Genomic DNA, 13,331 nt, shown 5'->3' on the forward strand with positions numbered 1-13,331 from the left:
TTAAGCTCCACTCTTTTTTCTCCACTCCTGTGTCTGTAAAATGTGGCTGTATACTTTGTTTTTATTTAAATCTAATTATATTTTATACCTTTGTGGAAAAAATATATAAATAAACAAACAACCAAATGTTTCTGAAATTTTGTTTATTGATTTTTTTTTACCAATTTTCAAATTGGCGAACTTCTTCTCCACAGCATGTCTTCTTGAAATAACACTTGCAAATCCACACTTAATTTTTTCAAGCATTATATTCCAAAAAGTAACATCTCTCAATGCTGTGGATTTTTTCCAGATATCCTCGTTTTTACACATAGACATTCCCGGACTCTATTTTCCAGGCGTTCGGATCTTCTGTTGATCCATTCGATTTAAAATACCTTTAATCGGTCGGAACTTTATAAGGGGACTATGTTGTTGCATTATGTAGTCGTAAGTTATTCATATTCTGAAATAATAATGTACCAAATTACTTAAAGCTGCTTTGATGAACCTATACAGAACTTTTGTTTGCAAATATTTATTTTACCCTCCAATATTTCGGAATGCCCCAATTTCAGCCACTACAATGGTAACATTCTGCTAAAACATTCACAATGAACCGATACCAACATGGACTCATATTGATAAATTGTATGTGAACCATATATAACAAACTAGCATATGGCCGCCACTTCATTAGCGAATGTGGGATATATTTAAACATGTATTAACATATTATTTTATTTTCACAGAAAACTGAATATGTCAGAAAAACTAAGCAATCCACACATTAATATCGACCATAAATTAAATTTGAGTACCATTTAGTACCAAATTTCATGATTTGAGTTGTTCATGGTTCACCCAAATTCAAATTGTACCAAATTTAGCACACATTATCTCCAAGAGTACCCACCTCAACCATCCAACCAAATTTCCTGCATACCCCAATCCTACACCCTCACAATGATTCCAAATTCAAATTTCAGGATTCCAATTCTATGGTTCACCCACAATTTAAATTGTACCAAATTTAGTACACAATAGTACAATTTCCAATACTTCCTACTTAACCCAAAACTTCTCCCCCACAGTGATCCTAAATACATGTTTCAGGATTCCAACTCTATCGGTTCACCCACAATTCAAATTGTACCAAATTTAGTACACTGTAGTATCAATTTCCAAAACATCCTACATACCCCAATCCTACACCCGCACAGTAATCAGGATTCCAATTCTATCGGTTCGCCCACAATTCAAATTGTACCAAATTTAGTAAACAGTAGTACCAATTTCCAAAACTTCCTACATAACCTAATCCTAGACCCCCACAGTGATCCAATTTTCAAAACTTCCTACATACCCCAATCCTAAATCCATGTTTCCGGATTCCAACTCTATCGGTTCACCCACAAATCAAATTGTACCAAATTTAGTACACATTAGTAAACATTTTTACAAATCTCGATCCTACACCTAAACAGTGATCCTGATTCTAGCTCTCGCCTATAATTCAAATTCTACCAAATTTATTACCATTTAGTACCCATGAATATAAATTGCTTAAACTGAATCCTGACCCCAATCCTACACCCCTACAGAGATCCTGACTCCAAATTTGATAGTTTCCGCTCTATCGGTTCCTCCAAATGCCAATTGTACCAATTATAGTACAATTTAGTACTTTTCGTACACATCAGTAAAAAAATCCAAAACTACGTACATATCCCATTCCTACACTCCGACGGTAATGATAATTTCAAATTGTAGGATTCGAGCTCGATTTGTAACTCCGAAATAAATTTCCACCAAATATGTACTTTTCGTACATATGAGCCCACGCTTTCAAAATCATCTCCTTAATTGGAACCTACTTCTCAACCTTAATTCACGCTCCAAATATCAAGTTTTTACCGCTATCCGTTTACATGCTACGAAATTGTACCAAATTCAGTACATTTTCGTACTTTTCGGATAGTTATCCGAATTTCAAAAAACCCTTTGGTAGATCTATCCTACACTCCATCAATCAATCACCAATCCAAATTTCAAAGTTCTAGCTCTAACGGTTCGCCAAATACAAATGGTATAACATTTAGTACTTCTTAATACTTTTCGTACCGTTCTAGTATGAATTTCCAAAAATCCAGCCTTATCTGTCACATTTGGACCAAGAGTGACCCTCGTCTTGGCGTTGATAAATCGTATCCTTCTGGTACAATATAGTCAAAATTATACAAACAAAAAACAACAAAATATTTTTTTACTGCGAAATGTCACACTTCCAAAATAAAAAAATAATGGATTTCTTTTTTCCCAACCTAATATTTTTTACTTATTACTATATTATTTATTGACGCCAAGTATTTTTTGGAGTATTTAATTTTTCTAAATTTTAATTTTTTTCATCATACTATTTACACCATAACTGGATGATGCTATTTAACTTATTAATCCACCAGAATATGAAACCAGACTACTTCTACTTTAATTTACTACTTCAACGTTAAACGCATAAAGAATGCATGACACGCTATTGCTGTGCGTATAATGTTGTGACATCGTTGAAATTATATAACATCAGTTCATATTTCATAAACAAGCCTCTCGCATCCTCCTTCATACATATGTATATCCGCAATAGTGTGGTGTACGCAGAAAACCCCATCATACACCATTAGCCATCATTCCGTGCAGACAGTAATGTCCTTAAATTAACCCAAAAGGTCTATAAAAGTGTCAGTAAAATACATCTTCATTGATTAATCACCCGAAGCTGAGCGACATGAATAAATATTGTATCTATTAATATGCGTACAACACAGTGGAACAAAAAAAGGAAGACGGGAGTGGAAAATTTAGTACTTCAATACAATATTTTGGATAATCTTTAAGTGATTATTTATACTCTTTCTAGTCGAGCTTAATGATCGAAATTTTGCAATGAAAAGGAAAGCCAGGAGAAGAACCTACGTATCCACCATTATGCGACGCGTTTCGCCGTTGGTTAAAGCGGCTCATCAGGCATATTGGGCCATGTGGATTTACAAATGTTGTAAGTTGATAACTTGTATTTATTCCGCCCTGATGCAAAACTTGCATATGCGAATTAAATTCAAATTTGTCAAATTTTGACATTTGTCTTCATTCTAGAAACAGTCCTTTTCAAAACAGATTTTTGTTGTAGCGATGTATAATTAATCCACACACCTACAATTGCTTCCATGGTATACACATGTTTTTGCGCAACAGTTTTGGAAGTGTGTTGATGGATAATCTATAAATTCTAATACAAAAGGAAATGTACTAAAATAATCGGTTCTTAGAATTTATAAATGTTACAAATATTCTACCATGTTCATCACTGTTGTTGCCACTGATGTCGAAGAAAAAAAAACCAACAACATCAAACATCAAGTTTTGCCTCCTCACACATCTATTGTTTACGCATACATCCCCACATATGATGCCCTTGCATAGTATGAGTATGAAGAACATTTGCAATTGATTTATAAGCCATTAAAGCGAACAACAACAAACACATATCCTTAAGGAAAATTTATAACCTTAAAGCGTATATAAACATTGGAACAAAAAGTATAAAAACGAAGAAAAAACAAGGACGACGGATTTTCAGGTATTCATTGCAACATCTAGCACATACATACGGATAATGTCGTCTAGACTTATGCTACAAAATTTATAGATGTCGTGACTTTAATATAATGATATTGACAAAATGTTTCAGGACATTGTTATTTAGCTAAGGTAAGCGATAATGTATGTTCTTTTGCTTTTTACTCTAAATAATTGAGAGTTTGAGGGAAGCTTGTGTACTGGAAACTGTATATGCAATTTTTAAATTAAATTCAATTTTTATATTTATAATTAGAATTAGACATTGTTGGATGTCTAATTGGTATGTCAGTGCGGCATAATTATGGTTCTGTGTCAATAATGTGCTGAATCGCAGTAACTTTCAAATTGATAAAGATATATTTCTTCTTTTCTTTTCAGCTTTCCAGTGAATTCAAATCCTATCAAGTTGGGTTTACTAATTGCTGATAAATTTAAGCCGGTAAGATAACACACATTTTTACACATCTTAATATATAAAACAGTGAGCGGAGCAGTATAGTCGGGCGGGGCCGACCATACGATACCCTACACAACTACCACGGAACTCAAATTTTCTGTGGATATTTATTCCGAGCCTGGGCAATATTTCGTGATATTTGCACACTCTTGCCCGATTAGAGGTAAACAGCACCTATTCCTCACACTGACACTTTTTCCGAATATTACGAGTATTCAGTACAGCTATTGTCCAGATTCCCTTCACCATGGGTTGTGTTGTGATCTTCGGCTTTCATTTGTGGTCTATAGATCGACTCGAAAATAACACAAAAAAATATGTTTTCGGCCCACTTCAATCCAAAATTATTATCTGATCATCACCGAAAATTATAGGCATTGTTCTTGACCATAACTGGAACCTCATGGAACATTTCAAAGCGATCAGCGCTATAGTTACGCTCTCCAGAGTGATAATGGGTTATCACACATCCCACATCCGAGCACACACAACAATATAATTGGTATTAATTTAAAGGTCAACCACTCCTCTTGGATAAAATATAAACTTCTCGGGGCTATGTCCTTTGTCATTTTTCACACAAAAGTCAGGGTCCATTTGACCCGCTAAATATTGACCGATCTTTATGAAAACAGGCATGCTTATTCTTTGGCCCGATCCCCTTCTCCATGGAAAATTTCACAATGTTCGGTCCATTATTGCGGCCTCTGTAGCGACCAGAAAACCCGACAAAAATTTAGTATTTGGTAAATTTTATCCCCTAAATATTAGCCGATCTTTCCCAAAAATAATAGGGGTCTTCATTGGCCAGAACCCAACCTACATGCAAAATTTCGTGAAGATTGGTCCATAACTGTGGCCTGTATCGTGTTTACAAATTATAATGGACAGACGGACGGACACACATGTCTAGATCGACTCAGCTAGTCGAGATATGACGATATGACGATCGGCTGCACAAAGCTATAATATAACCAGTGAGCGGAGCAGTATAGTCGGACGGGGCCGACCATACGATACCCTACACAACTACCACGAACTCTAACTTTCTGAGGATGTTTATTCCGAGTCTGAGTAATATTTCGTGATATTTGCCCCCTCTTGTCCGATTAGAGGTCAACAACACCTCTTCCTTACTTTTTTCGAATATTCAGTACAGTCCTTCTAATTACTTGTCCAGATTACCTTCACGGTGGGTTGTGCTGTGATTTTCGGATTATACTCGACTCGAAAACACACAAAAAATTAAGTTTTCGGTCCATTTCATCCCAAAATTTTAATTTGATCATCATCGAAAATTGTAGGCGTTGTTCTCGACCATAACTGGAACTTCATGAAAAATTTCAAAGCCATCAGCGCGATATTTCTCCCTCTAATGTGGTAATGGGTTACTAAATAATATCTGAATACGTAAGCACCTGTAAATATTTGACTGTAACTCCCACATCTGAGTAGATACATCATTATATTTGGTATCAATTTAAAGGCCAACCACTCCTCTTGAATATGCTATCAACTCCTCGGGTCTACATCCTCCAGGAGTAAATATATATGCCATAGAATACAAATTTTGTCATTTTTCACACAAAAGTCAGGGTCCATTTGACCCGCTAAATATTGACCGATCTTTATCAAAACATGCATGCTTATTCTCTGGCCCGATCCCCTTCTCCATGCAAAAATTCGCAGTGTTTGGGCCATAATTGCGGCCTCTGGAGCGACCAGAAAAACCGACAAAAATAATGTTTTTGGTCCATTTCATCCCCTAAATATTAACCGATCTTTTCCAAAAACAATAGGGGTCTTCATTGGCCAGAACCCATCCTACATGCAAAATTTCGTGAAGATTGGTCCATAACTGTGGCCTGTATCGTGTTTACAAATTATAATGGACAGACGGACGGACGGACACACATGTCTAGATCGATTCAGCTAGTCGAGATATGACGATCGGTATACTTAAAGGTGGGTCTAGGACCAATATTTCGCGGCGTTACAAACATTTGGGGCTGCACAAAGCTATTATACCCTGACAACATAGTTGTGTAGGGTATAAATAGCTTAGTGATATATGAGTGAGCAACTGACAGATCATCATCCAGGCGAAACGGCTGAAGCTAGAAGCTTGAAATTTTGTGTGATAGTTGTTGTTTGTGTGAATGAGTGAGGTAAGGTTGGGTTTTTGGAAATTCGAACTAAAAGGGTACGAAAAGTACTAAAATATACTAAATAATGTATAATTTGTTTTAGTCAATTGGGAAGAGCTAGAATTGTGAAAATTGGAATGTGAGTCAAAAGGGTTTATGTTTGACCTATAAGTGATTTTGTATGAACGGATAGAGCTAGACTCCTGTATTTGGAATAAAAATTACTAATGGTTTGAATGTGGGATTGACACACCAAATTTAGTGAAATTAGAAGTACGATTGATAATTGGAATTCTGTTTACTATTGAATCTGTTAGTGGAAATAAGAAAGATATTTCGGAAATTAGTGCTTATTTGTATGAAGAGAACTGAATGGTAATAAACTGGATATTAGATGTAGGAATAGAGGTAGAATTCGGAATTATAGTACAACAAGTTATAGAGTATTCACGATTTCCATATAAAATATTATTCATTTGTTCTGTATTCACTTTCTGCATACGAAGTAGCGGTTACTTCACTAGCAGGACAAGTTAGCGGTTACTTCACTAGCAAGACATCCATGAAGGGGGACATTTAAAATACATGGAAACGTTCTGGATTTTTATATATGGCGTGTTATGCCATATTAAATTTTTGTTTGGAAGATGTGACACATTATAACAGCCAATTCGGTTAAAAAACACGTCCAACCAATGAAAATTCAAAATATTGTTTTACAGCCAACATCGATGAAAAAAAGTGTTCAAAACCCCAAAAATTTCGACATTTGGGATGTTCTGGTACATAGGGGCCAAAAAAGGTTCCAAACTGAAAATATTTGCTAGGAAAAATTTTTACCCAACTAGAACTCAAAGTACCAAACTACAGTTAACTCGGTTGTGGTATAGCTCATATAAGGTTTTTAGGTAAAGTTATTAACGAAACTTTGTACACCTATCATCTTTACCAAGCCCGGATTAAGTTTGAAGATGAGACCCGTTGATCCACTTCTTCTGGTGCCTTCTATTAAGCGAATGGAATGTCCAATTTAGACCTAACTTTGCACAATCTATTATCATTCCCAAGCCTAGATCAACATCGATAATGGGGAATATCTGTTCACTCTTCTGGTACCTCCCCTAGATCAAGTCCGAAGATGGACACATTGGTCCACTGCTTTCTGTACCACCCTCACAAATGGTCAATATTTTATAAACTTATACATTTAATTTGAAGCGAATTGAATAACCAATTTGATTAACCTTAAATCCGAAACCTATTTGATAAAACCATATATAAAGTAATAATAAAATCTGTATGTTATTCCGAAGACCTCCGCAAACCATAGGCTGAGGGTACGGGAGACTGGGCACATTCGACAATCGCGTTTCCGATATGAAGCTCTCACTATACATCACTAGCTTCGATCGATAGGTATCGAATATTAAAATAAATAACTGTCGCAAAGTTTGTAATCTCTAGCTTATAAACTTATTTAGATGTACGGTTTTTTGTAATTTTACAGATGTTTTGTTGATATTTCCATACCATTTACTATTTATTTAAGGGAACCCCCCATTCTCGGGGTCAATATTTTTTTTTTATATATAATTCGAATCTACACTAATTAAAAAATGTCCATACAATATTTCAAGTGAAAAATTGTGTTAGCATCAAGTGACAGCTGAAGGGATTCTAAAACTTTAAACGCGTTTTTCTCTAAACATTTTTTGTGAATGGCGGGCACGACAACTCAAAAACTAATAACCCAATCGATTCCAAATTTTTACACGTTTCTCTGAGAGTGTATAGCTATCGTATAAACTAGGATAAAACCAATCGGTGAATATCTTCCTTATTTTTTAACTTGGTTTTTGGTAAAAAATCGGAGATTTTCCAAAAATATTTTTTCAAATGTCCACCATTTTGTTAATTTTAGAGCGAAGTCAATAATCCTAGTTCATACCAGAGCCAGACATGTACTCTTTCTGACACCGTTGGAATTTTCGGATTCCGATGTTCCAGTGAGGAGTTATCATGCCCGCCATCGAAAATAAGGACTTTTTGTAAATTATTTTTCTTCTCTTTTAAATCTTCAATTATATATGTGCAAAGTTACAAACATTAACAAGCATTGGTATTCATTTACCAGCCCATTTAAAATCTTAAACATAAAAAATTGAGAATGGGGGTTCCCTTAAAGGCACGCCACACCCACACATCCCAAAGTGGATAGCTATTTATACCCTCAGCCTCGTGACTTAAAAGGTATATAAACTTTCATACGCAAAAAGGAGCCTTCTCGAAATATTGGTTTTATACCCCATATTGCTTTGGACCAAATCCGTTTCAGGCAATTTGGAGTCGATTTACAAATGCCCGTCTGTGTGGCTGTTACGCATGATAACTCTCCAAGGGAGTAACCGATTTCATCCAAACTCTGCACATCGTAATATTTCCTCCAAACTTAGTTTAAATTCGAAGATGGGACAAATCGGTCCGCTCCTTCTGGTACTTCCCCCACAAAATGTTTAAACTTTTCAATACTTATAAATACAATATTAGGCGAATAAAATGTCCGATTTGAACTAAACTTTGCGCAACATATTATCTTTAAAAAGCCTAGATTTGAACCAAACTTTTCGTAACATAGTATCATTACCAAGCTTAGGTCAAGTCCATTCGTCTACTCCTTCTGGTACCTCCACCACAAATGGTAACAATTTTCAATATTTATAAATTCAATATTAGTCGAATGAAAAGTCAGATTTGAACCAAACATTGCTCAATCCATTGTATTTACCAAGCTTAGATCAAGTCCGAAGATGGGACCAATGGGTCCCATCTTCGGTTACTGCTACTAGTATCTCCACCAAAAAGGGTCAACATTTTTAATATTTATAAATCCAATATCGGGCAGATGAAATATCAAATTTGAACCATACTTTGCAAAACCAATTATCTTAATTAAACTTATATAAAGTCCAAAGATTGGATCCATTGACCCTCTCCTTTTGGTACCTCCCCCACAAAGGTCATTATTTTATAAACATGTACATTTAATTTGAAGCTATTGGAATAACCGATTTGATCAACATTAAATCCGAAAACTCTTTGATAAGGACATACACCTTATATAAAGCGAATAAGAAAATCAGTGCGTAATATCGAGGACCTCCGCAAACCAGGCTGACGGTATACATCTGTCGGCAACACCGACAGACCCTTTTTTACTTGCTTTTGGGAATCATTGAACAAAAAAGTGCACGTCTGAGTTCTTTTGACCCGCTAAGTATTAGAGGAGAATGAACACATTCGGCACTTTTAGAGCTCTATATCTCAGTACTTATTTAAGAGATATGAACATTTTATGGCTGGTTATAGTCCTTGATATTCGATACTTATGGATCAAGGCCAGTGGTGTACAATGAGAGCTTCATATCGGAAACGCAATTGACGAATGTGCCCCGATTCCGAAGTTGCCTCTGTCTCCCCTAACTGATTATTAGATCAGTTCTATTTTTTATATCTGACGTTTATGAATGTGGAGTAGTTTTAAATCAACAATTATGAAGGAATTTTAAGAAGATCAGAATCGTTAAATATGTTTATGGACTTTTTATGGAAACATATATAAGCCAAATGAATGGCTTCGTAATAAAATATATATTTTATTACATAATGTTTTTATTTGTGGCTATCTTTATAGATTTTTTTCCATACAATTATCTATCATAAAATAAGAAATACTCTCATCAACATTAAAGTACTGCTCTTATCCACTAACATAAATTCTATATCTCTGTATTACCCTTTGACAATATTCTACTTCTGTTTTTTTACTTATGTATTTATTATTGTTATTAAGTTATAAATCAATAAACATAAAATAAAAACGAACGTACGAAACATTGACGACTGTTTTCGAAGAAACCAAAACATAGATACAAACCATACAAAAGAACCTCACAAAAATAGAATTTATGTAAATGCGTAACATAAACTTTTTTCAATTGAAAATGAAAGAAAAAATAACAAAATGTACAAGAAAAAATAAAAAAGTAATTTTTATTATGATTTATTTTACCCTTATCACCTCATTCTCATATTGTTATGGGAGATATAACCTAAACACACACACATACATACATTCATATGAATTGTGGATATTATCACAAATCCAACTTAAAAAACACTTGAGTGAATATTGAATGGGGTTTCTCTCCGTTTCTGAAAAAAGGGGATGGCCTTTTTCTGCAGTCATATTTTTTGGTACCATATTGTGGTAGAATAGAGTCGTCATTCATTCAATATTTTCTTTTTGTTATTGAATTAAAGTATATGTGCGTATTATTTTTATATATTTTATGTGAATGAACTGTTAGATGTGTGGGTATGTATATAAAGGTCATAAGTTAAAAGGTAATAAAGTCAACAAAAAGTTTTGTACTTTTTTGTTGGTTGGATATTTTTCTATATTGTTGTTGTTGTTTTGAATTTTCGATTGTCTGTTCTTTTTTTCTATGTATGTATGTATGTTGTAATCGTTGAAAAAAGTTTTGTTTTTCTTTATACCCTACACTATTATGCAAGAAAAAAAACTTTTTTAAAGAATAAAATGATGTTTTTTTTATTCGAAAAAGAAAATATTTTTATTAAAAGAATCATTTCTGAAGGACATAGTTATATTGTCACTTTTACATTTGATTTTATGGTCATAAGATAAGAAGAACGTGGACCTACATATAATACATTTTTGCATGGACATTTGGTACCCAAATTGCAGACAATGTGTCTAATAGACAAAAAATACCTAAAATCAGGAGATACGGTTATATGGCTATATCAAAACTTGGACCCGAGTACCCATTTTCCATTTCAGTATTTTGGCCGCCTATGTCAAGTGGTTCGGCCGTTAACGAGTTTTTACCCAATTTTTTGGGTAAACATTCGGGTATGTACACAAGTATTTACCCACGTCTTTAACGTATCGTAAAACTATGCATGCTATATCGATTTGATAACAGAAACGCAGAAATAGGGTTTTTACCAATTTACCGAATATTTACCCTTTGGGTATTTACCCACAGCCTATCTCTAGGAATGAGTCATTTATTGGCAATTCGGGCATTGTGATAATAAATTTTACTTGAAATTTACTTGAAATCGGGCGAAAATATATTTGGTGCGTCAATTACTTAAAATCAATCTATAATAAAAAGGGCTATACCTATCTAAATCTGGAACGATTTTCACGAAACTTGGCAGACAACATTCTAGACCTAACTGCTTAGGCTGTACCAAATTTCGTGCAAATCGAAAGATATATAGGGACTTTGGGGCACCATTTACATGAAATCGGACGAAACTATATATGGGAGATATATCTAAATCAGGACCGATTTTCATGAAACTTGGCAGACATCATTCTAGGCTCAATTAAGTACGTTATGCCAAATTTCATGCAAATCGAAGAATATATAGGGACTTTGGGGCACCATTTACATGAAATCGGACGAAACTATATATAGGAGCTATATCTAAATCTGGACCGATTTTCTCTAAATCTGCCAAATTTCGTGCAAATCAAAAGATTTGTAGGGACTTTGGGGCACCATCTACATGAAATCGGACGAAACTATATATGGGAGCTATATCTAAATCTGGACCGATTTCTCGAAACTTGGCAGACATCATTCTAGACCTAAGTGATTAGGCTGTACCAAATTTCGTGCAAATCGAAAGATAAATAGGGACTTTGGGGCACCATTTACATGAAATCGGACGAAACTATATATGGGAGATATATCTAAATCAGGACCGATTTTCATGAAACTTGGCAGACATCATTCTGGGCTCAATTAAGTACGTTATGCCAAATTTCGTGCAAATCGAGGATATATAGGGACTTTGGGGCACCATTTACATGAAATCGGACGAAACTATATATGGGAGCTATATCTAAATCAGGATCGATTTTCTCGAAACTTGGCAGACATCACTCCAGGCTTAATTCAGTACGTTTTGCCAAATTTCGTGCAAATCAAAAGATATATAGGGACTTTGGGGCACCATCTACATGAAATCGGACGAAACTATATATGGGAGCTATATCTAAATCTGGACCGATTTTCTCGAAACTTGGCAGACATCATTCTAGACCTAAGTGATTAGGCTGTACCAAATTTCGTGCAAATCGAAAGATATATAGGGACTTTGGGGCACCATTTACATGAAATCGGACGAAACTATATATGGGAGATATATCTAAATCAGGACCGATTTTCATGAAACTTTTCAGACATCATTCTAGGCTCAATTAAGTACGTTATGCCTAATTTCGTGCAAATCGAAGGATATATAGGGACTTTGGTGCACCATTTACATGAAATCGGACGAAACTATATATGGGAGCAATATCTAAATCTGGACCGATTTTCTCGAAAGTTGGCAGACATCGTTCTAGGCTCAAGTCTGTACGTTATGCCAAATTTCGGGCAAATCGTAATATATATAGGGACTTTGGGGCACCATTTTCATGAAATCGGACGAAACTATATATGGGAGCTATATCTAAATCCTGACCGATTTTTACGAAACTTGGCAGACATCATTCTAGACCTAAATGATTAGGCTGTACCAAATTTCGTGCACATCGAAAGATATATAGGGACCGTTTACATTAAATCGGTTAAATATATATATGGGAGCGCTATCTAAATCTGAACCGATTTTTCCCAATTTCAATAGGGTTCGTCCTTGGGCCGAATAAGTGACCTATGCCAAATTTCATCCAATTCGGATCATAAATGCGACCTGTACTTGGTTTACAATTTAACATGGACAGACAGACGGACAGACGGACGGACGGACGGACGCACAGTGGGCGAAAAGGCTCATCTAGCGGCGTTTAATTAATAGCGCTTAGGAATTTTGTATTTTATTTTTTGTAATATTTTTTTTAGCTGAAAATAGATTAATCTACAGAGTTAAACAAAAAAAATTAATGTATTTATATATTTTAATATTTTTTGAAAGTTGCAATTTTTTTCATTTTTTAGACTTTGTTTATTTCATTCAGGAAAACATGATAAGGTTAGTGTATTTAATGTTTCTCACTCTTT

Source organism: Musca vetustissima, unplaced genomic scaffold (genome assembly GCF_032173495.1).
Source record: "Musca vetustissima isolate MV318-11 ecotype Yass unplaced genomic scaffold, APGP_CSIRO_Mvet_v1 utg20906, whole genome shotgun sequence".
Classification (NCBI taxonomy): domain Eukaryota; kingdom Metazoa; phylum Arthropoda; class Insecta; order Diptera; family Muscidae; genus Musca; species Musca vetustissima.